The following is a 26,240-nucleotide window of genomic DNA, read 5'->3' on the forward strand; positions in this document are numbered from 1 at the left end:
TTAGAGGCACTTAACATGCTGAGATGAAGAAGCTCAAATTGAATTAAAGTTGCATACATATCTGAGGATTACTCATGAATTTTCGCAGATTTTCCTGAGTTTTCTACAGAGAGATCTACTCAAATTCTTGACAGCTAGAATTCTGTTTCTGCGCAGAAATCCAAATCTAGTATCAAACTTACTATCAAAGACTTTACTTGGCACAACAATGCAATAAAGTAAATATACAAAGGTATTGCTACAGTAGTAACAAACACCTTGACTCAAATATAAAACAAAAATTGCAGAAGGAAAATAATGGGTTGTCTCCCATATGCGCTTTTCTTTAACGCCTTTCAGCTAGGCGCAGAAAGTGTAAATCAAGTAATATCGAGAGAAGAAGCATCAACATCACAATTTGTTCTAATAATAGAATCAAAAGGCAAATTCATTCTTTTCTAGGGAAGTGTTCCATACCATTCTTAAGAGGGAATTGATATTTAATATTTCCTTCTTTCATATCAATAATAGCACCAATAGTTCGAAGAAAGGGTCTTCCCAAAATAATAGGATAAGATGCATTGCATTCAATATCCAAGACAACAAAATCAACGGGGACAAGTTTATTGTTAACCGTAATGTGAACATTATCAATCCTCCCCAAAGGTTTCTTTATAGAATTATCAGCGAGATTAACATCCAAATAACAATATTTCAATGGTGGCAAGTCAATCATATCATAGAGTTTTTTAGGCATAACAGAAATACTTGCACCAAAATCACATAAAGCATTACAATCAAAATCATTGACCTTCATTTTAATGATGGGCTCCCAACTATCTTCTAACTTCCTAGGAATAGAAGCTTTAAGTTTTAATTCCTCTTCTCTAGCTTTAATGGGAGCATTTGTAATATGTTTTGTAAAGGCCAAGTTTATGGCACTAGCATTAGGACTTCTAGTAAGTTTTTGTAAGAAATTAATAACTTCAGAGATATGACAATTATCAAAATCAAAACCATTATGATATAAACCAATGGGATCATTGTCCCCAATATTCTGAAAAATTTTAGCACCTTTATCACAAACAGTTTCAGGCAGTTTTTCATGCTTTGTATTAGAAGTAGAAACATTGCCAACACTAATTATTTTACCATTGATAGTAGGAGGTTTAGCAACATGTGAAGCATTAACATTACTAGTGGTGGTTATAGTCCAAACTTTAGCTACATTATTTTCTTTAGCAAGTTTTTCTTCTCTTTCCCACCTAGCATGCAATTCAGCCATCATTCTAATATTGTCATTAATTAGAACTTCTATGGCGTTTGCTGTAGCAAATGACTTAATATCTTTATCTTCATTAGGCATAACTTTCAGTTTTAAAAGATCAACATCAGAAGCAAGACTATCAACCTTAGAAGCAAGAACATCAATTTTACCAAGCTTTTCTTCAACAGATTTGTTAAAAGCAGTTTGTGTACTAATAAATTCTTTAAGCATGACTTCAAGACCAGAGGGTACACTCCTACTATTGTTGCAAGAATTACCATAACCATTACCATTGTTAGAAGGATATGGCCTATAGTTGTTACCAAAATTATTCCTATAAGCATTGTTGTTGAAATTATTATTTTTAATGAAGTTCACATCAACATGCTCTTCTTGAGCAACCAATGAAGCTAAAGGAACATTATTAGAATCAACATTAGATATACCATTAACAAGCATAGACATAATAACATCAATCTTATCACTCAAGGAGGAGGTTTCTTCAACAGAATTTACCTTCTTACCTTGTGGAGTCCTTTCAGTGTGCCATTCAGAGTAGTTGATCATCATATCATCAAGAAGCTTTGTTGCAGCACCCAAAGTGATGGACATAAAAGTACCTCCAGCAGCGGAATCCAATAGGTTCCGTGAAGAAAAATTCAATCCTGCATAAAGGGTTTGGATGATCATCCAAGTAGTCAGTCCATGGGTAGGGCAATTCTTTACCAAAGATTTCATTCTTTCCCATGCTTGGGCAACATGTTCATGATCCAATTGCTTAAAATTCATAATGCTACTTCTCAAAGATATAATTTTAGCAGGAGGATAATATCTACCAATTAAAGCATCTTTACATTTAGTCCATGAATCAATACTATTCTTAGGCAAAGATAGCAACCAATCTTTAGCTCTTCCTCTTAAGGAGAAAGGAAACAATTTCAGTTTTATAATGTCCCCATCTAAATCCTTATACTTTTTGCATTTCACAAAGTTCAACCAAATTTTTAAGATGGGCAGCAGCATCATCAGTACTAACATCAGAAAATTGCTCTCTCATAACAAGATTTAGTAAAGCAGGTTTAATTTCATAAAATTCTGCTGTAGTAGCAGGTGGAGCAATAGGAGTGCATATAAAATCATTATTATTGGTGCTAGTGAAATCACACAACTTAGTGTTCTGAGGAGTATTCATTTTAACAGTAATAAAAATAAGTAAAGCAAACTAAATTAAGTAAAGTAAAACAAGTAACTAATTCTTTTGTGTTTTTGATATAAAGAAAGCAAACAAGATAGAAAATAAAATAAATTAAAGCAAGACAATAAACAAAGTAACGAGATTGGGTGTGAGAGACTCCCCTTGCAGCGTGTCTTGATCTCCCCAGCAACGGCGCATGAAATTTATTTGCTGGTGTGCAGTTGACGTGGGAGTTAGAAATCTTTGTGGTGTAACTTTTCTTCAGGTCCCCGCCAACGGCGCCAGAAATTTATTTGCTGGCGTGCAGTTGACGTGGGAGTTAGAAATCTTTGTGGTGTAACTTTTCTTCAGGTCCCCGGCAATGGCGCCAGAAATTTAGCTTGATGACGCGTGAAGCACACGTCCGTTGGGAACCCCAAGAGGAAGGTGTGATGCGTACAGCAGCAAGTTTCCCTCAGTAAGAAACCAAGGTTATCGAACCAGTAGGAGATGAAGGCCATGTGAAGGTTGTTGGTGAAGGAGTGTAGTGCGGCGCAACACCGGGGATTCCGGCGCCAACGTGGAACCTGCACAACACAATCAAAATACTTTGCCCCAACTTAACAGTGAGGTTGTCAATCTCATCGGCTTGCTATAAACAAAGGATTAAACGTATGGTGTGGAGAATGATGTTTGTTTGCAAAGAACAGCAGAGAACAATGATTGGAGTAGATTGTATTTCAGATGTAAAAGAATGGACCGGGGTCCACAGTTCACTAGTGGTGTCTCTCCAATAAGATAAATAGCATGTTGGGTGAACAAATTACAGTTAGGCAATTGACAAATAGAGATGGCATAACAATGCACATACATATCATGATGACTACTATGAGTTTTACTTAGGGCATTACGACAAAGAACATAGACCGCTATCCAGCATGCATCTATGCCTAAAAAGTCCACCTTCGGGTTAGCATCCGCACCCCTTCCAGTATTAAGTTGCAAAGAACAGACAATTGCATTAAGTACTGTGCGTAATGTAAACAATACAAATATCCTCAGACAAAGCATTGATGTTTTATCCCTAGTGGCAATAGCACATCCATAACCTTAGAACTTTCTCATCACTCGTCCCGCATTCAATGGAGGCATGAACCCACTATCGAGCATAAATACTCCATCTTGGAGTCACAAGTATCAACTTGGCCAGAGCCTCTACTAGCAACGGAGAGCATGCATGATCATAAACAACACATATATGATAGATCGATAATCAACTTGACATAATATTCCATATTCATCGGATCCCAAAAACACAACATGTAGTATTACAAATAGATGATCTTGATCATGATAGGCAGCTCACAAGATCTAAACTTGATATCACAAGAGGAGAACACAACCATCTAGCTACTGCTATGGACCCATAGTCCAAGGATGAACAACTCACGCATCAGTCCGGAGGCGGGCATGGTGATGTAGAGCCCTCCGGTGATGATTCCCCTCTCCGGCAGGGTGTCGGAGGCGATCTTCAGAACCTCCCGAGATGAGGTTGACGGCAGCGGCGTCTCAGTATGTTTTCTCGTATCGTGGCTCTCGGTACTAGGGTTTTCGCGACGGAGAGATTAAATAGGCGAAGGGGCGGAGTCGGGGGACGCTCGAGGGGCCCACCCCATAGGGCGGCGCGGCCAGGGGTGGGGCCGTGCCCCCCTAGGGTGTGGCCGCCTCGTCGCCCCTCTTCGTCTCCTCTTCAGACTTCTGGAAGGCTCCGTGGAAAATAAGACCGTGGGCTTTTGTTTCATCCAATTCCGAGAATATTCCTGTGTAGGATTTCTGAAACCAAAAACAGCAGAAAACAGAAACTGGCGCTTCGGCATCTTGTTAATAGGTTAGTGTCGGAAAATGCATCAAAATGATATAAAGTGTATATAAAACATGTGAGTATTGTCATAAAACTAGCATGGAACATAAGAAATTATAGATACGTTTGAGACGTATCATCTAGCTATTGCTATGGACCCATAGTCCAAGGATGAACTACTCATGCATCAATCCGGAGGTGGGCATGGTGATGTAGAGCCCTCCGGTGATGATTCCCCTCTCCGGCAGGGTGCCGGAGGAGATCTTCTAAACCCCCCGAGATGGGGTTGACGGCGGCGGCGTCTCTGGAACTGTTCTCGTATTTTGGCTCTCGGTACTAGGGTTTTCGGAGACGAAGGAATAAATAGGCGAAGGGGCAGCATCGGGGGAGCCAGGGGGCTCCCTCCCCACATGTCGGCGCGGTAGTGGGGCCCCCCACGCCGCCCTATGGTGTGGGCCCCCTGCTGGCCTTCCTCGATTCTTCTTTGGTCTTCTGGAACACTCCGTGGAAAATAGGGCCGTGGGCTTTTGTTTCATTTAATTCCGAGAATATTTGTAAACCAACTTTTCTGAAATCAAAAACAGCAGAAAACAGGAACTGACACTGTGGCATCTTGTTAATAGGTTAGTCCCAGAAAATGCATAAAAACATTATAAAGTGTGAATAAAACATGTAGGTATTATCATAAAACTAGCATGGAACATAAGAAATTATAGATACATTGGAAACGTATCAAGCATCCCCAAGCTTAGTTCCTACTCGCCCTCGAGTAGATAAACGATAAAAAGAATAATTTCTGAAGTGACATGCTACCAACATAATCTTGCTCAATACTATTGTAAAGCATATGAGATGAATGAAGTGACTCAAAGCAATGGTCTATAGTTTGCTAACAAAAAGATAATGACTAAACAACTGAATCATATAGCAAAAACTTTTCATTAATAGTACTTTCAAGACAAGCATCAAAAAGTCTTGCATAAGAGTTAACTGATACGTCGCAAACGTATCTATAATTTTTGATGTCCATGCTTGTTTTACACCAATTACTATTATGTTTTAAGGGACTAACCTATTATTAGTTGCAAAAGTGCACAAGTTCTTGATTTCAACTTTGTTGTGCAGAAAATAGGCAAATATGGAAGGAAATAGCTCATTATGGTGAAATCTGGAATTTCCCGGAATCTGTCTCTGCTGAACACTTTTCAAAGGTCGTTTCTAAACTCAATCAAAACGACGTCCAATGGAAAAGTCGTAAACTACAAAGTTGTAGAGAATTTCAGGCCGAACAATTTGGACATCTTAATCGTCTAGAACGGACAACAGATGCATCCGGCAGAGTAGAATTACTGCGGAGCTTCGTGCAGTCTCGGGACTCCGAAAGTTGGTGACGTATTTGACACAAACTCTTTCCATATCTGGATATTTCGGCCCAGCCACGAGTTGTGAGGCTCATAAAGGACAGAGGGGAGTCCTAGGAAGGTTCTAGAGGTGCCCAAGAGCCCTTGGATCAAAGGGGCATCCATCCCATGGCCTAGATTGCATCTCCAACACTATATATTGATAGGAAACCCTATTTTTGGAAGCCCCCAAGCATTGTCACGAAATTCCTTCTGTAACACCCCAGCTTTTGCAACCTTGATTAGTTGTCCTTATTGCAAAAATTAGGGGGAACAAAAACTTTTTCTAAAAGACTTATTAGATGAATTGCCTTGATCTGTTTGTTGTGATGAATTGCCTTGATCTGTTGGTAGATGAATTGTCTTGATTTGCTTGTTGAGTTTTGTCTTGAGCTACCTCATAGAACAACACCCCTAGTGGTTGAACAAGCAACTCACCAAATAAAACACATGTGTGGCTTAGGAAAAATTGTTTTCCTTCTTACTACATCGAACCTCTCTCCTGATGACAACCTGAGTGTGCCATCTTGATTTTCTCTTTATAGTACAAGATAGCTCAATCATCCTTAATTCAAAACTTGGGATCATCTACCCCTCATCACATCCTTCTCTTGTACCCACTCATCCTTGTTGGTTTTGAGGCCATGTCGACCATCTGTGTTGACAAGCTTAAAATGTCCAGACTTTGGCAATTGATCTCTAAGCACTCACAACCGTTATGTTGACTTCAATGCATGGATCTCATCTATGCAACACCCTCTTCAACCTCCATGTCCTGCATGTCTCAGTCAATCCTTGCAACTCATATACTCAACTTGATCTGGTATCCTATCCCATGTTCCAGCACCGAGATCACTTCTTCCTCTTTTACCTCTTGTTTTTGTTTTCATCCAAGTTTATCTTCACAAAACCAAGAGTGGGAATGATGGATACATTTTGTAGCCACCATCTACCCTTGAGAACACTTCTCCCTAAATTAAGTTTTCTCTCTCAAAAATCCTTTTGATTTTCCTTCTCTAGTTTTGTCACAAAACTACTTCTAGTTTTATTAAATCTTTTCAAAATAATTCTTCAAAGAAAACAAGGAACTAAAATGGGTTTTGTTTTTCATCCCATTTCTACCAAGTACTGATTTCTAAAACATTACTCTCTATCTTGTTTTGTTTTTAACAAAGGGCTTGTTTATGGTACCTATACCATTTCTTGTCTACTTTAAATTTGAGAAAACTCTACTTCACTTGAGAAAGTAAGTAGAACATTTTGAACTCCTATGTTCCAACTAGTTCTCTCTCAACATTTTCAAACTCCATTACACTTGAGTTCATTCCCAATTGTCCCTAGACAATTGAGGTGTTTCAAATACTTTTCAAATGAGTCCTTTTTAAAATGGCAAAACTTGCACATCTTATGCACATCTCTGATCCACCACATTGTATCCCCTCCATCCTCCAATTCTTGATCAAATGGATGATCATTTGATACTTTCAAATCACTCCCAATTGACCTTTTATTTGTAGAGCAACTTATATTTCATTATGCCTATCTCACTCCTCTATTATTTTCCATCATCACCTTGACCTCATGAATTGATGATGTACGTCAATATATTCATCCTTCTGAGTATATGGTTATTTCACTCACCATCTCTCTTAGTCTTGCTCTGCAATTGTCTAGACCACCATCACCACCACCATCTCTTGGACAAATTGATAATTTGATCAAATTGCTTGATTCTTCAACATTGGCACCAATGTTTATTATCATCTCTCTTCCTAATTTGAAGGCATCATCAAGCCACTCCCAGCTAACCATCCCAACCCTCAACCTTGGTCGACTTACATAAAGTGGCATTTGCATCTTGCATGATCACTTGTGTTTGTCAAGAAGAAATAGCCGGCCATGCCAAACTCTTGGCATGCATGAGCTGAAATTTCTTCATCCCCACTTTCTTCTCTTACAAGCCTTGCCCTCCCACCTAACCAAACAATTAATTGGGCAGCCACCATCCTTGGCCAATCAAAAAGGAGGCAGCCACCATCCTCCCTCTTTATAAGGAGGTTGGCCGGCCACCTCCACTCCCCTTTGTTCATTTCCTTCACTCCCCACTCCCTCACACTCTCCTCCTACCTCTCCCCACGAGCTGCTGCTCCTCCTTAGCTCCATGGCCGGCCATGGCCATGGGAATCCACCAAGATGAAGTTTCCCTCCTTCCTCAAGCTTCCCCTCACCATGAGAGCTTCCCTCTCACTCTCTTCTCCCCTAACCCTAGCTGAATCCAGCTCTGTTTCTCCTTTCCCCTCTCACTAGATTGGATCTTGATGCAGGTGCATGTTGGTCCAAGCATGGAGAAGGTTGAGCTATTCTCAGATCTGAAGTTCTTGAGCAAAGTTCGTCCAAAACCTTGCAGTAATTTCTGTATCTTGCTGTTTCAGATTCTGGTACGAATTTGTAAAATCCGCCAAATCTTGTGTGCAGATCCAAATCGAGTGATTCAAAGTTCCACAGTTAGGTATTGAAAAGATCTACAACTTGGAGTTGGTCTCATCCTCAAATTCGTTACGGATTTTGCATGGTAAATAAAGTTCTGAAAACATGCAGAATCACTGTTTGTTAGATTTCTCCCGTTTTACAAAACCTTTTTGAGCAAACTCAACTGTGGGTGCAAGCCCTCTTCCGTACCTCCATTTTGGCGTTGGTTTCACTTCGATTGACCTACTGAAACTGAAATGGTTCACAGATCAAGATCTGGTCAGATCTGACTTTGTCGAATTAAACCAGGAGCTTGGAAACGAATTTTTGAATGAAACCAACTGGGTAAGAAACACCTATTCAATGCCTTTCAGATGCAGCTGACCTCATATTTTTATGATTTATGTACGATTTGTGGTGAATTAAACTTGTTCTGTATGTTCTGCAGACATGGCTGTTAGCTTTTAATTCATCAAAAATCCATTTTTGAACCTAATTGAGTGATTCCAATTCTGTAAGACTACTGAATGTTTTCTTAATCACCTCAAACAAGTTTCAAAACTATATCTGTTCTGTAACTCCAGAAAGAAAGAAAATGGTACAGACATGCAGTAAATTTGTAAATCCATTTGTGAGAGTTTCAGAAATAATTTGAACCCAAATCCAATTGTGTATGCATCTCTGTTTAATTACCTTTCAAATGCAAGTGGCCTCATATTTTTAGGATTTTTCTACGAATTATGGCTTACAGATCTTGTTTTCTGGACAGTCAGATTCAAAGAAATTCCTAAAATAGTAGGATTAACCTTTTTGGGTGATTCCAATTGGGTTAGTCTTGTATTAGTACTGGCTATCTAGGAAAAATATTATTAGTCTCTGTTCATACATATTTGTTGCTGTTAGTAATGTTTATGTGTGACATGCATTGTTGAAGCAAAACTTTTCGGTTTATTTAAAACCCTTGACCAACTCTTTTTAGTAGAGATGGGCAACCTTTGTTTTATGCTTGCAAACCAAAACCTCTGCAACTTAACATTATCTCTTTTGTTTTTCTTAAGTTTCCAAATGATGTGGAATATGGTTTGCTTCCTATTTTGGATGTAGTGTTATGTGAACAAATTAAATTAGGAAAACTGTTTTCTAAATTAAAAATCTTAAAATTGTTTGTGGTATCTATAAGTATTTTGTAGGTTATCCCTTATTAAGGTGGTTAGCTACTGATTGTTGATTGTTGTATGTTTGTTTTGTTGGTGCAATGTGATTGATTGTGTTTCCTTTTATATTTTCCGGCGATAGATGCGAACAATTCCGGAGAAGAAGAAGAAGTGAAATCGGACGAGGATTTTATTTATATTGTTGGGATTCTTATATTGATGGAGTTGAAGAAGTACAGGGACAAATAAGCCAAGGCAAGCCATCTTTTGATCTCTGACTTGGTGTCTAGTTGGATGTCATTTGTTGATGTCCAAAGCACCTAAATTCTATGTGTGTTATTCTATCTATTTATGTCATCTATGAGTGATTGCAAGTGGGGTACTCCCTAGTGGTGATACTCCACCATTGTCCTTGTGTTATGGGATGCATGATATTATGGCCGTGCTATTCCACTTGGTTATCTTGTATGCTCAACTTGAGCATCTTCCCTCTCAAGATAGTAACTTACACCACACTCACCACTTTTGTAATTTAGAGGTATCAATGTCATGATCTTGGTGTATTCTCAACTTGAGAGGAGTATGCCGTGTACCCATTGGAGAGTATGTTGGATAGTTATACTCCACTATCTAAGTTGTATATTTAGCACCACAAATCTGAAAGTATAATCCCCTTTGTGTTGTCATCATCATACATGCTTACCTTTAGCGAGTATGATCCACCCATTATCTTTTTACACCATCTATGGCACGATGACTCTCATCTCGGCCATAGTGCAATACTAGTTCAACTCATGAAACTATAGGTTGGGAACCCCTCAAGGCTTACCTTGTTGTAAATGTTTTATGAAAACCTTGGGTGAGTTAACCCAAGCGTATGGTTTAAGAAAGCAAAGGATCTTGGTAAAGATGTTCGGAAAAGTGGTGTATGGCTGTTTGTTGAACAACCAAGGTGTTGTGGGAAAAATGGTTTTAAAAAGGAGCACTGCGTATAAGTGTACACCAGCCCAACTTTTATCGCGCAACCACTCTACCCTGGTGTGGGACGGGGCTTAGTCCGTAGTTTGTTGAAGTTGGCATGAGCACCCTTCACAACTCTCTAGAGAGGGTCACGAGGACCTCCGACGCCGGGTTGCGCTCTGAAGGAGGCAATACACTGTAGTTGTCTATAGCCGGACGATTATCGAGGGTCTTCTATCGTGGCGCCGGAGATACGCTCAAAAGGAGGTATGCTCGCCGGGGTGCCGGGAAGGGGTAAGCCCGCAGGGAAGGACTTGTGCCAATGGAGACGGGCGAAAGACTATGACTGGTTATCCGAGTCTCGCATACTTTCGTATGACGATCCGGGGATGATCCCGGCGGATTTATCAGTTCTTGTGGGGAAAGTGCGCAAACTCTGCAGAGTTAAATCTATTCGAATAGCCGCGTCCGCGGTCATGGACGGGTTGCAAAGGTCTACCTTTACTGGGGCTTGAGTTTTGTTTTGATAAATGCTTTGCAAAGAAAGTGTTGTGTTGGATGTACCGGAAGGGTACGAAAAAAGGGCGTGTGTTGACCATACGGAGATGGTCGTGGAAAAATGGAGGCTAAGTGGGGAACTCTTTCCTAAATGTTTCTTGAAGAGGAACTCTTCTTTAACAAAGATATAGAGATGTCATAAGTATCTTTTGAAGTATCTTCTTCAATAAAGATATAGGTATGTCATAGGAATCCTCTAGCATTTCCATCAACCGAGATGGACTTATGCTACCTCATCTCCAATAAAGATATAGATATGTCATAGAACTTCCTAAGCGTCCCCATCAATTGAGATGGTGGCATGCTACCTTTCCTCCTAGAAGGTTAGCTAGTTGTCCCTAAAACACCATAGTGTCCGCATCACTTGAGATGTCGGCATGCTATATCCACGAGAGAAACTATGTCTCTTCCACATGCTATGTCCACAAGAGAAACCGATTCTCTTCCCCCTGCTAATTCCACTAGTGAAATTAGCTCTTCCCTCTTGTCATCATAGATTAGCACTTGTTATCTTGCACTCTTGCAAAGTACCTTTCTTGATGGTTTGCGAGTACAATTCCAAATGTACTCACGGCTTTGTCCCCGGCTATTTACTTGGCCAGACTTGGAGGAACACGACGGATGAAGAAGGAGTTGGCGACGTCTATGCGAGCTAGGAACGTCTTCCCGCCGGTTGCTCGTAGGGTTATGGCGGATGACTTGGGTACTGCGCTCGCTGAAGTGATGATGCTACTCGATGTTTTAGTTAGGCCCTTCGAGGCTATTATGTAAGTATCGGTCATGTGACCATGTTGTAATTTTCTTATTCCGCTTTGTAATGGATGGTGTAATTTGATATCAGTTCGGTTATGTGTTCACGGCGCACTGATCATGGGATCGTGAACTCGTATACATAACAGGGATTTTGGACAGCTAGTCCGGGGTCCCCACGGAGCTGGTATCGAGCTATCCTGACCGTAGGAGACCTTAGTTAGCATGGACGTTAGTTAGGAAACAAGTACTTGGGAAAACTATTTACGAAACAAATTCTTTCTTTAGTTGGAAGTATAGCTTCTACTCCTCTTATTTATTCAAAGCTTCTAAATTCTTATCTCTCCGCTTTATAAAAAGGTTTGAAAATTCTTGCTCTACTTGTCTCATCCACTTCAAACCTACATGTTGGACGATGTCCCCGACTCAGACCTGGAGACTCGAAGTCAAAGATGGATCAACCCCTCGGGAAGACTCATGTATCTCCAACAGCAGCTATTGAAGATTGGAGGCCGACTTAGTGTGCACATAAAAGAGATAATAAGACCATGTCTTTGGTTATCACCAAAGTCCGTCAAGGAGCTGACCTTGTTCCTCCGTGGACTTGCACCTTTTTGCGGTCGTCTGGGATCAAGTCCTCAGTTTCTTGACTAGTAATTTTTAGGCCAGCCACGAGGAGATATCGACTTCGGGAGCACCTCAACAGCCTACCCCTACGAAGACCTCGTGTTTCCGGGATGTCGAGACAAGAAGTTCTACACAGTTTTCGCCTCCGCCTCAACATCAACGACTCAACACCCGGCCCCTTCACCACCAAATGCTACAAGGATCCAAGTTGAAGTCGATGCCAGCAAGATGAAGACGTCGACATATGGGACCAGCCCCAAACCTAATAGGATGGATAGGAAAAACTCAATCGCTTCGATTGAGCTACCCCCACGTGTTAGGTATCTCTAGATACTTAGAGTGCTTTGTTTGGTATGCTGATTGCTTGTAGTTCCATAATGTGCTGCCTTGAGTGTTTGTATCTGTTTGTTGTGTGCATGTATGTCTTGCTATTTCGACGTTCCCGCCCTTTTTAATTGTTTGGAATTTGTAAAACAGAAATTAAAAATCGAAATCTGCCAGCGTACTGTTCTGCTAATAAAAGTAGTTTGGTAGCTCCGATTGATGTGATTCCAATTGCACTAGAACCAGTATGAAATTATCTTTCCAATGCCACTGACCTTGTATTTTTAGGATTTTTGTGCGATTTTTAATAAATAAAACTTGATCACTGTTTCTGGTTAGTATTTTGAGTCTCAAAAATTGAAAAATAAATATTTTTGAATGATTCCAATTGTGTTGATCTTGTTTTGTTACTGTGCATCTAGGAAAAATACCAGTAGCCTCTGTTAGTGGTATTTTTACTCTGGTTATGATTGTATGGGTGTCACGGGCAATGATAGGATTAAAGTTTGCCTCGCCGATGTATTGCTAACTGCTAGTTAGTTGGGTAGATTAACGAAAGACTCTAACTCTAAACCCGTTAGCAGTTGTTTTTCAACCGTCAGGGAAACTAACTCAGACCCCTATCTACGCCGACTACTTTCAAGATCAGCTGGAGCATCTCCACTATGCCAGGAAAGAAGAAGCCCTACCTTCAAGATCGAGTGACTGCACCTCTGCGAGAAGACCTACTAACTTGGTCTAACCTTGGAGTACAATCGCGCTAACCTCGAGGATATCTTCTTGAAACCACCCTCTAACACACCATCTAACAAGCTGAGAGAACAATAACGTCAAAGCCGAGCTACATCACATGGTTCATCTGATCCTCATCAAGTGAAGACTCCTGAAGATACCTCAAGAACTCAAGACTAGGTGCAACTTACCCGCTCACCAACTGTTGTAAGTCAGCACCAACCCGCAAGCTGAAGATTGTCTTCGACGCCCTCTGTTGCGGCTTCATATGGATACCAACCAGGCTTTTCTTCAACTTACTAACTCACCGCACGTCCTCTATGGTTTAGTTAACACCGTGAGTGCCTCTTGAAGTTGTGGTCTGCACGTCGCCCCCGAAGATTCTTCAACTGAACAAGGAAGATCGATGGCTTCTTCAGAAGCCCCCGACGGACCACAAGGTAGAAGCTCTAAGTTTTTCCGAAAGCCCGATGAAAAATCTTAAGGGTCCGTCTTCCACTAAAAGTTGGAGCTAACCCTAAATTTTTTAACCCTTCTAACACACCGTTGGAAACGTGGGATGCACTAACCCCTCTTGAAGCCATGGACTACACAACGCACTCGAAGATGTTTTCAACTCAAGACAGGAGATCAATGACTTCTCCAAGAAGCGCCCGACAAGACCCGTGGCCGAAGCTTACGCTTTTAATGCCCCCTCCCCGGTGAACAATTTTAAGGGTGGAAGACTTCTTCTTCCACTAAATTTAAGCTAACTCTAAAACGTTCTCAACCCCGCTAAGGCACCATTGGAGTGCACTAAATTTTCTGAGTCGTGAGCTCCACTAGGGTCGTTAAGAAGCTACATGTCTAACATCTCGCATGGAGTAGTCAACCTCTTCATGAAGCTCGCCACCGGCAGAAAATCCATCATGTCTCCCAGAAGATGAAGCAACGACCTTCTCTACAACGGCACGTCTACAGAAGAATGGAGTCTAACTTTCGTTAAGTTTTACAACCCCTCTAGTTCTGCGCTCAGTAATCTCGGGACGAGATTATTTTAAGGGTGGAAGATCTGTAACACCCCAGCTTTTGCAACCTTGATTAGTTGTCCTTATTGCAAAAATTAGGGGGAACAAAAACTTTTTCTAAAAGACTTATTAGATGAATTGCCTTGATCTGTTTGTTGTGATGAATTGCCTTGATCCGTTGGTAGATGAATTGTCTTGATTTGCTTGTTGAGTTTTGTCTTGAGCTACCTCATAGAACAACACCCCTAGTGGTTGAACAAGCAACTCACCAAATAAAACACATGTGTGGCTTAGGAAAAATTGTTTTCCTTCTTACTACATCGAACCTCTCTCCTGATGACAACCTCGAGTGTGCCATCTTGATTTTCTCTTTATAGTACAAGATAGCTCAATCATCCTTAATTCAAAACTTGGGATCATCTACCCCTCATCACATCCTTCTCTTGTACCCACTCATCCTTGTTGGTTTTGAGGCCATGTCGACCATCTGTGTTGACAAGCTTAAAATGTCCAGACTTTGGCAATTGATCTCTAAGCACTCACAACTCGTTATGTTGACTTCAATGCATGGATCTCATCTATGCAACACCCTCTTCAACCTCCATGTCCTGCATGTCTCAGTCAATCCTTGCAACTCATATACTCAACTTGATCTGGTATCCTATCCCATGTTCCAAGCACTCAGATCACTTCTTCCTCTTTTACCTCTTGTTTTTGTTTTCATCCAAGTTTATCTTCACAAAACCAAGAGTGGGAATGATGGATACATTTTGTAGCCACCATCTACCCTTGAGAACACTTCTCCCTAAATTAAGTTTTCTCTCTCAAAAATCCTTTTGATTTTCCTTCTCTAGTTTTGTCACAAAACTACTTCTAGTTTTATTAAATCTTTTCAAAATAATTCTTCAAAGAAAACAAGGAACTAAAATGGGTTTTGTTTTTCATCCCATTTCTACCAAGTACTGATTTCTAAAACATTACTCTCTATCTTGTTTTGTTTTTAACAAAGGGCTTGTTTATGGTACCTATACCATTTCTTGTCTACTTTAAATTTGAGAAAACTCTACTTCACTTGAGAAAGTAAGTAGAACATTTTGAACTCCTATGTTCCAACTAGTTCTCTCTCAACATTTTCAAACTCCATTACACTTGAGTTCATTCCCAATTGTCCCTAGACAATTGAGGTGTTTCAAATACTTTTCAAATGAGTCCTTTTTAAAATGGCAAAACTTGCACATCTTATGCACATCTCTGATCCACCACATTGTATCCCCTCCATCCTCCAATTCTTGATCAAATGGATGATCATTTGATACTTTCAAATCACTCCCAATTGACCTTTTATTTGTAGAGCAACTTATATTTCATTATGCCTATCTCACTCCTCTATTATTTTCCATCATCACCTTGACCTCATGAATTGATGATGTACGTCAATATATTCATCCTTCTGAGTATATGGTTATTTCACTCACCATCTCTCTTAGTCTTGCTCTGCAATTGTCTAGACCACCATCACCACCACCATCTCTTGGACAAATTGATAATTTGATCAAATTGCTTGATTCTTCAACATTGGCACCAATGTTTATTATCATCTCTCTTCCTAATTTGAAGGCATCATCAAGCCACTCCCAGCTAACCATCCCAACCCTCAACCTTGGTCGACTTACATAAAGTGGCATTTGCATCTTGCATGATCACTTGTGTTTGTCAAGAAGAAATAGCCGGCCATGCCAAACTCTTGGCATGCATGAGCTGAAATTTCTTCATCCCCACTTTCTTCTCTTACAAGCCTTGCCCTCCCACCTAACCAAACAATTAATTGGGCAGCCACCATCCTTGGCCAATCAAAAAGGAGGCAGCCACCATCCTCCCTCTTTATAAGGAGGTTGGCCGGCCACCTCCACTCCCCTTTGTTCATTTCCTTCACTCCCCACTCCCTCACACTCTCCTCCTACCTCTCCCCACGAGCTGCTGCTCCTCCTTAGCTCCATGGCCGGCCATGGCCATGGGAATCCACCAAGATGAAGTTTCCCTCCTTCCTCAAGCTTCCCCTCACCATGAGAGCTTCCCTCTCACTCTCTTCTCCCCTAACCCTAGCTGAATCCAGCTCTGTTTCTCCTTTCCCCTCTCACTAGATTGGATCTTGATGCAGGTGCATGTTGGTCCAAGCATGGAGAAGGTTGAGCTATTCTCAGATCTGAAGTTCTTGAGCAAAGTTCGTCCAAAACCTTGCAGTAATTTCTGTATCTTGCTGTTTCAGATTCTGGTACGAATTTGTAAAATCCGCCAAATCTTGTGTGCAGATCCAAATCGAGTGATTCAAAGTTCCACAGTTAGGTATTGAAAAGATCTACAACTTGGAGTTGGTCTCATCCTCAAATTCGTTACGGATTTTGCATGGTAAATAAAGTTCTGAAAACATGCAGAATCACTGTTTGTTAGATTTCTCCCGTTTTACAAAACCTTTTTGAGCAAACTCAACTGTGGGTGCAAGCCCTCTTCCGTACCTCCATTTTGGCGTTGGTTTCACTTCGATTGACCTACTGAAACTGAAATGGTTCACAGATCAAGATCTGGTCAGATCTGACTTTGTCGAATTAAACCAGGAGCTTGGAAACGAATTTTTGAATGAAACCAACTGGGTAAGAAACACCTATTCAATGCCTTTCAGATGCAGCTGACCTCATATTTTTATGATTTATGTACGATTTGTGGTGAATTAAACTTGTTCTGTATGTTCTGCAGACATGGCTGTTAGCTTTTAATTCATCAAAAATCCATTTTTGAACCTAATTGAGTGATTCCAATTCTGTAAGACTACTGAATGTTTTCTTAATCACCTCAAACAAGTTTCAAAACTATATCTGTTCTGTAACTCCAGAAAGAAAGAAAATGGTACAGACATGCAGTAAATTTGTAAATCCATTTGTGAGAGTTTCAGAAATAATTTGAACCCAAATCCAATTGTGTATGCATCTCTGTTTAATTACCTTTCAAATGCAAGTGGCCTCATATTTTTAGGATTTTTCTACGAATTATGGCTTACAGATCTTGTTTTCTGGACAGTCAGATTCAAAGAAATTCCTAAAATAGTAGGATTAACCTTTTTGGGTGATTCCAATTGGGTTAGTCTTGTATTAGTACTGGCTATCTAGGAAAAATATTATTAGTCTCTGTTCATACATATTTGTTGCTGTTAGTAATGTTTATGTGTGACATGCATTGTTGAAGCAAAACTTTTCGGTTTATTTAAAACCCTTGACCAACTCTTTTTAGTAGAGATGGGCAACCTTTGTTTTATGCTTGCAAACCAAAACCTCTGCAACTTAACATTATCTCTTTTGTTTTTCTTAAGTTTCCAAATGATGTGGAATATGGTTTGCTTCCTATTTTGGATGTAGTGTTATGTGAACAAATTAAATTAGGAAAACTGTTTTCTAAATTAAAAATCTTAAAATTGTTTGTGGTATCTATAAGTATTTTGTAGGTTATCCCTTATTAAGGTGGTTAGCTACTGATTGTTGATTGTTGTATGTTTGTTTTGTTGGTGCAATGTGATTGATTGTGTTTCCTTTTATATTTTCCGGCGATAGATGCGAACAATTCCGGAGAAGAAGAAGAAGTGAAATCGGACGAGGATTTTATTTATATTGTTGGGATTCTTATATTGATGGAGTTGAAGAAGTACAGGGACAAATAAGCCAAGGCAAGCCATCTTTTGATCTCTGACTTGGTGTCTAGTTGGATGTCATTTGTTGATGTCCAAAGCACCTAAATTCTATGTGTGTTATTCTATCTATTTATGTCATCTATGAGTGATTGCAAGTGGGGTACTCCCTAGTGGTGATACTCCACCATTGTCCTTGTGTTATGGGATGCATGATATTATGGCCGTGCTATTCCACTTGGTTATCTTGTATGCTCAACTTGAGCATCTTCCCTCTCAAGATAGTAACTTACACCACACTCACCACTTTTGTAATTTAGAGGTATCAATGTCATGATCTTGGTGTATTCTCAACTTGAGAGGAGTATGCCGTGTACCCATTGGAGAGTATGTTGGATAGTTATACTCCACTATCTAAGTTGTATATTTAGCACCACAAATCTGAAAGTATAATCCCCTTTGTGTTGTCATCATCATACATGCTTACCTTTAGCGAGTATGATCCACCCATTATCTTTTTACACCATCTATGGCACGATGACTCTCATCTCGGCCATAGTGCAATACTAGTTCAACTCATGAAACTATAGGTTGGGAACCCCTCAAGGCTTACCTTGTTGTAAATGTTTTATGAAAACCTTGGGTGAGTTAACCCAAGCGTATGGTTTAAGAAAGCAAAGGATCTTGGTAAAGATGTTCGGAAAAGTGGTGTATGGCTGTTTGTTGAACAACCAAGGTGTTGTGGGAAAAATGGTTTTAAAAAGGAGCACTGCGTATAAGTGTACACCAGCCCAACTTTTATCGCGCAACCACTCTACCCTGGTGTGGGACGGGGCTTAGTCCGTAGTTTGTTGAAGTTGGCATGAGCACCCTTCACAACTCTCTAGAGAGGGTCACGAGGACCTCCGACGCCGGGTTGCGCTCTGAAGGAGGCAATACACTGTAGTTGTCTATAGCCGGACGATTACTGAGGGTCTTCTATCGTGGCGCCGGAGATACGCTCAAAAGGAGGTATGCTGCCGGGGTGCCGGGAAGGGGTAAGCCCGCAGGGAAGGACTTGTGCCAATGGAGACGGGCGAAAGACTATGACTGGTTATCCGAGTCTCGCATACTTTCGTATGACGATCCGGGGATGATCCCGGCGGATTTATCAGTTCTTGTGGGGAAAGTGCGCAAACTCTGCAGAGTTAAATCTATTCGAATAGCCGCGTCCGCGGTCATGGACGGGTTGCAAAGGTCTACCTTTACCGGGGCTTGAGTTTTGTTTTGATAAATGCTTTGCAAAGAAAGTGTTGTGTTGGATGTACCGGAAGGGTACGAAAAAGGGCGTGTGTTGACCATACGGAGATGGTCGTGGAAAAATGGAGGCTAAGTGGGGAACTCTTTCCTAAATGTTTCTTGAAGAGGAACTCTTCTTTAACAAAGATATAGAGATGTCATAAGTATCTTTTGAAGTATCTTCTTCAATAAAGATATAGGTATGTCATAGGAATCCTCTAGCATTTCCATCAACTGAGATGGACTTATGCTACCTCATCTCCAATAAAGATATAGATATGTCATAGAACTTCCTAAGCGTCCCCATCAATTGAGATGGTGGCATGCTACCTTTCCTCCTAGAAGGTTAGCTAGTTGTCCCTAAAACACCATAGTGTCCGCATCACTTGAGATGTCGGCATGCTATATCCACGAGAGAAACTATGTCTCTTCCACATGCTATGTCCACAAGAGAAACCGATTCTCTTCCCCCTGCTAATTCCACTAGTGAAATTAGCTCTTCCCTCTTGTCATCATAGATTAGCACTTGTTATCTTGCACTCTTGCAAAGTACCTTTCTTGATGGTTTGCGAGTACAATTCCAAATGTACTCACGGCTTTGTCCCCGGCTATTTACTTGGCCAGACTTGGAGGAACACGACGGATGAAGAAGGAGTTGGCGACGTCTATGCGAGCTAGGAACGTCTTCCCGCTCGCTTGCTCGTAGGGTTATGGCAGATGACTTGGGTACCGCGCTGCTGAAGTGATGATGCTACTCGATGTTTTAGTTAGGCCCTTCGAGGCTATTATGTAAGTATCGGTCATGTGACCATGTTGTAATTTTCTTATTCCGCTTTGTAATGGATGGTGTAATTTGATATCAGTTCGGTTATGTGTTCACGGCGCACTGATCATGGGATCGTGAACTGTATACATAACAGGGATTTTGGACAGCTAGTCCGGGGTCCCCACACCTTCTCCTTGGCAGCAGCTAAGGAGAGTGAAACACTCATGTACACCAGCACCAACTCAAGGAAGAAGAAGGCTAAGGGGCGGCGCTCCCCCATGATGCCGGCAGCGGGGAAGGAGTCCCCTGCGCCGCCGCCGGCGTCGCCCACGCCTCCGCCTCCCGGCGCTCCTCGCTGAGCCCTCCAACGTCTTCACCACCATCTCCATCACCAACTCCTCATTGTATTCAGTGGCCCATCATCTCACAAACCTCTGTACCGCCCTATGTAACCATGGTGTTTGATGCTATAAGTTATAATCCTATGATCTATGTCATGTTGCCATAGTTTATTTGTTCTTTGATTGATTGGTTGTTTCTCTTTGGTTCATTAGAGTTGTATGTTGATATGTTACCGTCCTTGGTGCCCATTATATTTGTGCATGCATTGATCAAGCACCATAAGGTTGGTAGTACTTGTATACTAGAAGGGGGAAGTTCTGCCGGAGTGACAGAAACCTAAGGACACGAACCGAATAGTTGCATGTATGGGAGTAAGAGGACCATTTACTTAAGGCTATGGTTGGGGAAACCTTAATGCTTGCTAGTATTTACGGATGTTTGCTAGCAAGCCAATCATATAGTACTTGTAATCCCGGAGGGAGAGCATGTATATTTAGCTTCTCCTACATAGAAAGCTGCATCGAAGACATTGAACCCAAGATCTTCACTAATTGATCTTGGACAAAGCCACCACTATTACCACCGCCTTTCCACACTCATGGTACTGTTAGTTTTGTTTGTTTTATTGCTGCAGCACTAATATTTATTCCGTGTATTTTATTGTTCTGCAAAGTCACCTCTCATACCCGTTATCGCTCTAGTTTTATTTCCTAGATATTGCAAACGCTTAGTGTGCGTAGAGTTGTATCAGTGGTTGATAGAACTTGAGAGAATGTTTATCCTACCTTTAGCTTCTCGTTGGGTTCGACACTCTTACTTATCGAAAAGGCTACACACGATCCCCTATACTTGTGGGACATCAAGACCTTTTCTGGCGCCGTTGCCGGGGAGCCATAGCGTAGGTGAATATTTTCGTGTGCACTTGTTTACTTTATCTCTAAGTAGTTTTACTTCCTGTACCTAGTTGTTCTCTATCTCTTGTATGGATAGGGAATGCGAATTACAATAAAAAATTAGTTGTACTCTTATATAAAAAAAATAAAAAAGTTTTTCAGAAAAGAAAAGTGATTGGAAAGATGAGTAATGGTGAAGTGGGGGTCGACCTTGAACACTTGTGTTCATGCCTGCGAAACCAAAACAATTCTTTCCATGGAAGCTTTTCATTGAAAACATGTAAATAGTGTATATAGTGTATATAGTGTACATATCCCGCTATAAATAGAATGTATAGATAACCCCTAGTTTGTTATGCAAGTTTGTCACTATGCTGCCTAGAAAACAGATTTCCTGTGCTCCACTGTAGAAAATTTTAAAAATCACCAGAACGTGATCTTGATCTGAAATTTCTTGAGTGCATAGTAGTGTTTGCTATCTAACTTTCGTTAGTTCTGACTTTTCTGTTTTGAGGTACGTAGACAGATCTAATAATTCAATCTTTACGGACTGATTCTGTTGAGACAGATTTCCTGTGCTGTGCTGTAAAAATTCGTGAAAAATCTCAGTATGGCATTTTGATCTGAAATTTTTGTGTGCATAGACCTGAGGTTATGATCTATCTTTCATTAATCATGAGTTTTTCGATTTGAGCTACATAACTATCTCATTGAGTGACATCTTTACAGAGCGTTCAGTTTTGACAGATTTCTATTCTCTTTGTTTAAATATTGTACTTAGGATTCAAAAGTTTCCTTCATTTTTGACGTACGATTGAAATAATAAAAAATCTCAGTATTACAGTCGCTAAATATTTGATATATTTTATAGAAATTAGGGATACTTGAACACTTGTGGATTTTATTTAATGAGTACTAACCTACTAATGAGTTTTGTGAAGCTTTATGTGGATACAGTTTTTAAGTTTCAATCAATATGGTGATATAAGATGAGCAAGAGGATTCAAGAGCTCAAGCTTGGGGATGTGTAGATGGATCCCAAGAGAATATTCAAGAAGATGTAAATATCTAAGCTTGGGGATGCCCAAGGCATCCCCCTATTCATCAACCAACATGAGGTTGTCTCCTTCAAACTCAATATTACCCATCCACATGTAAGCATTGTATATAGTTGCTTTTATTATCTTTGGTTTTGTCATATTTAGTTTTATTAGGTTCTTGTTTCTTTGTCAGTTTCACTTATAATTGGAAAACAACAACAAAAAAAGGGGGTTTGAGAGCTCCATCAAATAATCATGCCCATCTTAAATGGCTATAAAGAAAGAGCTTTATGGGAGACAACCCAATATGTTTATATTTCTGTTATTTACTGCTTTGTTGAGTTTTGGAAGTCATTACTACTGTAATGACCTCTCCTTATCATGTTTGTTTTTGTTTTTGTGCCAACAATTGCTTCTAATGGTAAGAAAGTGGTATTTGGGAGATTTGTAATCTTGTTTACTGTTTCTCGTTCTTCACGAGAAAAATCGCCAAAAATCACCAGTTCGTAAGTTTGAGCTGCCAATTTACGAGCATCTTCCTCAGGTATTTATCTAACTTTCATTAGTTCAGAGTTTTTCGAGTTACGCAGCGTAACTATTTTTTTAAAATCAATTTTTATGAACTGTTCTGTTTTGACAGATTCTTGCACTGTTTTGCATTTGCATCTTTTTGCCCACCTTTTTAGTTCTCTTGATCAAAGAACCTTATTGAAGTTGTGCTACAGTAGCTAATGCTTATTAAAATGCTTTTCATATGTCATACTGAACTTTGTAGATTTGATTAATATTATCATTGCAATAACGCTGCTAATGAGATTTGTGATGAGTTTTGTATGAAGGAAGTTTTGAAGTGTAGGAAAGAAGAATGATGAGATGAGATGAAGAATGGACAAAAGCTCAAGCTTGGGGATGCCCATGTCACCCCAAGATATATTCAAGAAGTACAAGCGTCAAAGCTTGGGGATGCCCAAGGCATCCCCTTCTTCATCAATAAAAATATCGAGTCCTGTTTCTGTTCACTATATTTTTATTGCTTCATATACTATGTGTTATTCTTGAGCGTCTTTATTTTCTGTTGTGTATTTTATTTTCAATAAAGTGGGCACCATCATACCATGTTTGTTTGGGAGAGAGACACGCTCCGTTTTAATTGTATGAACGCTCTAGTTTTCACTTTTATTGTTCAACGAGCGTTTTATTTTTGCTAGTACTGCGTTTAGCTCTGGTTTTTCACTCCTATTTTATTCAGAGCTTGCTAGTATGCTTCAGTTATATATGATTATCTCTCTGATCTTTAATGAATATTATAAATGAGAGTTGTTTCAAATAAGTTGATTGGTGTTGGATACGAGTAAAAAGGTTTCATATTAATAGTGATGCAAATGGAAGATCTCCTCCGATGTTTCAATTGGGTTGAATTGATCATTTAGTTTAGACTTTTAATATCACCATATGCTTTAATTAATAAGTTTTGTCGCTATGCATGATTATGACCATTATTGCTCTCTTAGTTGGTCGCTATCTTTCTTTTTGCTAGCCTTCATTCTGTACTGAGTATGATCTCTACTCGTGCATCCAACCACCAAAAACCAAAAAATGCCAAAAGTGTCCAGCATACCTACCTATATGTGGTATTTTACCGCCACTCCAAGTACATTTACATGTGCTACCTTTAAAACCTTCAAAATAATTCCTTGTTTTTGCAATACATAGCTCATGGGAAAGTAGCCTAAAAAATATTGTGGTGAGGAATATTTCACTTATGTATCTTAGTTCTTATAGGCTGCTTGTTGTGTGGCAACCATGCTGACATGGGGACACCATCATCATATTTTTGATAAATATCATGTGAGTTACTATGCATGTCCATTTTGTCTGAAGTAAAGGAGATAACCATGATAAAAGGTTAGAGTATGCATATTGTTAGAGAAGAACATTGGGCCGCTAATCAAAGCCATGTTTACATGGTGGAAGTTTCAGCATGGACATTAAAACCTCAAAAATCTCTTATGAGAAATTTATGTTGCCAAAAGCTTTAAGCTTAAAGAGTAGTCCATTTGTGATCTGTTGTCCATGTTGTCCCGGTATGGATGTCTTAGTTGAGAACAATCAAAAGCGAGAAATCCAATGCGAACTTTCTCCTTAGACCTTTGTACATGTGGCATGGAGGTACCCCTTTGTGAAACTTGGTTGAAACATATGTAATGCGATGATAATCCATGGAAATCCGAACTAATTAGGACAAGGTGCGGGCACTATTAGTATTCGATGCATGAGACTTGCAACTTATAGAAAGTTTTATATATAACCTATATTACTTATTGCTACCGTTGACACAATTGCCTCTCTTAAATTTTTATATCTCTATGTTTTCAAAATAAAAAGCTCTAGCACATGTTTAATCTCTGCTTCCCTCTGCGAAGGGCCATTCTTTTACTTTTATGTTCAGTCTTCATCTTCTAAGTTATATGCACCGTTTTATGAGAGCATAGTTGTCATTCTTAGTTCTATGTGCATGGTCCCAAAATTATTATTGATTGAATCATGAATGTGTTATTAATTGTTCTTAAATTATTTGTATCTAGTCATCCTTCGAACTTCGAAGGTGCATGTCACCTCAAAAATTATTCTTTTTATCACTTACCTACTCAAGGACGAGCATGAGTTAAACTTGGAGATGTTGATACGTCGCAAACGTATCTATAATTTTTGATGTTCCATGCTTGTTTTACACCAATTACTATATGTTTTAAGGGACTAACCTATTAATAATTGCAAAAGTGCACAAGTTCTTGGTTTCAACTTTGTTGTGCAGAAAATAGGTAAATATGGAAGGAAATAGCTCATTATGATGAAATCTGGAATTTCCCGGAATCTGTCTCTGCTGAACACTTTTCAAAGATCGCTTCGAAACTCCATCAAAACTACATCCAATGGAAAAGTCGTAAACTACAAAGTTGTAGAGAATTTCAAGCCGAACAATTTGGACATCTTATTCGTCCAGAACGGACAACGGATGCATCCGGCAGAGCAGAATTACTGCGGAGGTTCGTGCAGTCTCGGGACTCCGAAAGTTGGTGACGTATTTGACACAAACTCTTTCCATACCTGGATATTTCGGCCCAGCCACAAGTTGTGAGACTCATGAAGGACAGAGGGGAGTCCTAGGAAGGTTCTAGAGGTGCCCAAGAGCCCTTGGATCAAAGGGGCATCCATCCCATGGCCTAGATTGCATCTCCAACACTATATATTGATGGGAAACCCTATTTTTGGAGGCCCCCAAGCATTGTCACGAAATTCCTTCTCCTTGGCAGAAGCTAAGGAGGGGGAAACACTCATGTACACCAGCACCAACTCAAGGAAGAAGAAGGCTAAGGGGCGGCGCTCCCCCATGATGCCGGCAGCGGGGAAGGAGTCCCCTGCGCCGCCGCCGGCGTCGCCCACGCCTCCGCCTCCCGGCGCTCCTCGCTGAGCCCTCCAACGTCTTCACCACCATCTCCATCACCAACTCCTCATTGTATTCAGTGGTCCATCATCTCACAAACCTCTGTACCGCCCTATGTAACCATGGTGTTTGATGCTATAATTTATAATCCTATGATCTATGTCATGTTGCCATAGTTAATTTGTTCTTTGATTGATTGGTTGTTTCTCTTTGATTCATTAGAGTTGTATGTTGATATGTTACCGTCCTTGGTGCCCATTATATTTGTGCGTGCATGGATCAAGCACCATAGGGTTGGTAGTACTTGTATACTAGAAGGGGGAAGTTTTGCCGGAGTGACAGAAACCTAAGGACGCGAACCGGATAGTTGCATGTATGGGAGTAAGAGGACCATTTACTTAAGGCTATGGTTAGGGAAACCTTAATGCTTGCTAGTATTTACGGATGTTTGCTAGCAAGCCAATCATATAGTACTTGTAATCCCGGAGGGAGAGCATGTATATTTAGCTTCTCCTACATAGAAAGCTGCATCGAAGACATT

This window comes from Lolium rigidum, chromosome 7, assembly GCF_022539505.1.
Source record: "Lolium rigidum isolate FL_2022 chromosome 7, APGP_CSIRO_Lrig_0.1, whole genome shotgun sequence".
Taxonomy (NCBI): Eukaryota; Viridiplantae; Streptophyta; class Magnoliopsida; order Poales; family Poaceae; genus Lolium; species Lolium rigidum.